General features: G+C 36.2%; 1 pseudogene; it reads right to left on the reverse strand.

Annotated features, from left to right (window-relative positions):
* Positions 1–320: 320 nt before the first annotated feature.
* LOC113333585 overlaps positions 321–4111 on the reverse strand; it is a 5985-nt pseudogene continuing 2194 nt past the window's right edge.

Genomic DNA, 4111 nt, shown 5'->3' on the forward strand with positions numbered 1-4111 from the left:
GTAGTTGACGAGGTGTCTGATAAAATAAGGCAAAAGGAAGAGTTCATTGACGAGGAGGCTGGTACTAATAGTAACCAATGTAATGATTCTTATACCTCAGTTGATGGGCATGCTGTATAATATTTATGATAATATCTAAAGACCTTGCCAATAACTGTAAAATCTAACAAAATAACGATCTTTTGCCTTCCAGGTAGCGATAACATTCAAAAGTAGTTCAAAGTTTCATGCCATTTTAAATATTTTGACAATTTTGTAATCAAGGATGCGGAACTTTAATATGGATTAGAAAAGGAACCGAATTTGTCCAATTCCATTGTAGACTTCGGCAAATATTTGTCCTGGCAAACTTTGTATATACCAAAACATACAAGGAACTCTAAACAAAGGCATTACCTAGGAAAACACTTTACTATTTATACGAAATAGCCATAAGAAAGTTTTTTTTGTTTTGATGCGGCATAAGGAAGTTTTTGAAAACACTTAAAAAGTATTCAGTAATATAGGAAGAGCAAAAAGGGGCAACGCGGTAAACACGGTTCAATGACATACACAACGCCTTGTCAAATACTGAGAATAACCACAAACATATCCTAGTCAGGCACCAAACATCGGCAGCAAACCAAAATAACTAAAATTGCTTCCCATCCGCAGTATACATCTAACACACTCATCGACCCAGCGAGCATCTATTGTTGGTTTTCTCTGCGCCTAACGTATCGGGTTCTGTCATTGTATCTGGGTCTATTCTAAGCTCTCTGGGGCACTGGCTCCACCCTCCTCTGTCTCTCAGGTGACCTTTGAACTATCTCTCCATTTACAAACAGTTCATCTTCAAAATAGAAAACCATAGAGCAACCCACAATGTTAAATGCTTCTTCTTGATTCAATCAACAAATAGAAGGAAAAATAGCTAATAAGTGAACACAGTTCGGACTCTCATTCTCCTTGCAAATTACAAGTTTGCATGTTATTTTGAAATGCTTAGCCACAGGTTCCCTGGGCCCTATAGAAATACAAATATATGAACTGAAAAAGTATAACATCACTAACGTGTAAGACACAAATTAACCCTAGTCATATATGGATTTGTTTTAATGAGAAGTAGCGAACTTCAGATTGCATCTCACTCAGATGTCAGATTTGAACATGGCCAACAGTTCCAAACACAGATAACAGATGCAGAAGGAAGCCTTCAAAGTATATACATGGCAGAAAGGCGAGACAGATGAAAATACAAAAAACAAGATTTTCCTTAGGGTGTAAATCAAAGCTTACCTCCATAGTCCTTATTCTCAGCGTCCACATAAGAATCTGGAAGCACAAATAGAACACCTGGCAAACCTGTAGATAATAAAAGCAAGCAAGCCCAATTAAAGACAACTCCATAGAAATTCATAATTGCAAACCCCAATTACAACAAAAATAGAATGCTAAATAGACCAACCTTCGAGCTTATTTGAGGTCTCTTCGTCAATCTCACATCCGAAACCAAAATACCTTTCACACGAAACATTGTATATCTTTTTCTTTGCTTCTTCCTCACTGTATTCATAATGCCAAAGATTGAATAGGTAAGCAAACAAAATAAAAAAAGAAACTATAGAAGCTACTAAGCTAGTGATGAATAATACAGGGTAAACACATACAAATTAAAGAGATAAATCTCAAAAAAATTAGAGAAGTTCAAGAAAACGAATTGTGTAATCACACAGATTTCTCGGAATACTGTCTTCAGTAGATAATATTGACAGAATTAGTAGATATTGACAGAATTAGCAGATAACTAAAGACAAATCATATTTATATCAGACATGCCTAGGGCTGCACATGGGTCGGTTTGGGTCGATTTTGACCTCACCCACCACCCAACCCACTGATGGCGGGTAACAGAAGTTGTGACCCGCAACCGACCCAACATCACAATGGTCGGTTTTCACCCGACCCACATTACGGCGGGTTTGGTCGGGTAGGTGGTGGGTTACCCACCATAAAATAAAATGACATTACATTATAAAGTTGATGCAAAGTTGCAAACTCCAAAGTTGATAAAGCTAACAATAAAAAGGAACAGAGTTCAATTGTTCAAAGCTCAAAAGATAAAAGAGTGCATTACTATTGAGTATTGCCTACTATACTAAAGTCTAATATCATATAAAGCGACCAGCAGCGACTCGCTGCAAAGATGTGGATGTTTTACCTCCGAATGCGCTGAAAGCCTGAAATAAAACGAAGTCTGTAAATTAGTTACAGTAACAAAGATACCTACTGCATTCAGAATATTTTGGTGATTAATTATACAGGAGTTACTTAATCTAGAGGTCGGATTCACATACATACCTACTGCATTCAGAGATTGGCAAACTGATCCTTGTCGTCGACTACCAACTGTGTCATACAACAAGAAAAGCAAAATAGTGTTTGTCTGGACATGTCCACAACTTATTCCAACAGAGTACTAATTGAAAGAGGGAGAGAAATATCAATTACCCCATTGATACATGCAACTTTTCCATAATCCAAATCGATTATCCCATTGATTTGCAAACCCCAAAGGGTAGATTTTGAGACTAAGAAAATTCAAATACGAACCCTAAAAAGTAGATTTTGCAATTTCTAATAACAAAAAACAGATGATTGCAGATAAAACAACGGTCAGTATTAGCTTAATTAGCAATCAAAAAAAGGATGCCAAGGATAAAAAATCCCATCGACAGAGATCCAAGGAATAAAAAAAAGTAGGAAAGCAAATGAACAAACAAGGAAAACAAAACATCTTTTCGGCAACGCACTGACATTTGCAATCACAACTTAGTCAGCATCAAAATCAACGACACTCTCCACAGCACATGGTACTACATGTGAATGAACAACAAGTTTCACTTAAGAAACATTTGTATCAACATCATATGTCCTCCACTGTCTACCACTGATGACCGATCCATGTTAACATAATATTTACAACCAAAAACTAGATAGAATTTCATTCAAGACACGTGATACTGTACATTTTGGATTAGCTAGTCATGTTGTAGATAACACTTTTAAAATGGGAACAGCCCAACCATTTCATTCAACCAGTATCCACAAAGAAAGATCCTAACAGGAAATCAAAATTATCCCAATTTTAGCAATTTTCATGTTAAGTTAGAAAAGTGTAAACAAAAAATCACAACCATTTTTACATATTGTTTCATTCAATGATATCTACAGAAAAAAATTATAAGAAATCTACCAAAAATAATAAAAAATATTCTTCTTTGGAGATCAAGAAGAGGGATAAGAACTAAGAAGAGAGCAAATTACGAGGTACGCAAGGGGAGTTTCTCCAAACCCTAGAAAGCAACTTAAGAATTTCTTTGGCCTTCTCAAGAGTTCTGGTTGTAGAGTTGACTTGAAGAACTAAACATAATTTTGCAACAACACCCACTGCTAACATTTCCTGAAGAACGCTAGGAGTTGCAGAAAATTTAGCAACTGAGTTCTAATCCCTAGATTTCAAATGAATCCCTAGATTTATTTAGCAACTGAGTTGCATGTTTCAGTAACTAAGTAATTGAAATCAATTTCAAATGAATCCCTAGATTTATTTAGAAAGTCAAGAACAATCAACAATACATAGAGTTCAATTAGTTGGGAACAAGTTTTAAGTTGATTCATACCTTCAATTCACAAATCAAGATTCAAGAACAACGAATTGACGAAGGAAGAAGAGTCTCCGTGACTCAGTCTCTGAGAAGGAGAGAAGAAGAGGCCGAAGTTTTAAGAAAATTAAAATACAAACGAAGTCTGTAAATTAGTTATACATGATAACTCCTGTATAATTAACAACGGTTCCTAATCTTACCTTCCGTTATTGGTTTGCTTCTGGTGATGCCGATGATCCACAAAGCGAATCTGAGACTGAGCGAAGAAAAAAGAATGGAGTTGGATTGATGGAGTTTGTATGAGAAGGAGAGAAGACAGAAGAGGCCGCGGAAGAGAAGGGTTCGTGAAAATGCGATTAGGTTAGGCCTTTTATTTCATCTTAACGGTTGCGATTTATTCTAGGTTAGAATTAGATAATCTAAGGGTCAGGAATAGTTTTTTTTTTTTTGGGGGGGGGGGGGGG

The sequence above is a fragment of the Papaver somniferum genome, unplaced genomic scaffold (assembly GCF_003573695.1).
Source record: "Papaver somniferum cultivar HN1 unplaced genomic scaffold, ASM357369v1 unplaced-scaffold_133, whole genome shotgun sequence".
Taxonomy (NCBI): domain Eukaryota; kingdom Viridiplantae; phylum Streptophyta; class Magnoliopsida; order Ranunculales; family Papaveraceae; genus Papaver; species Papaver somniferum.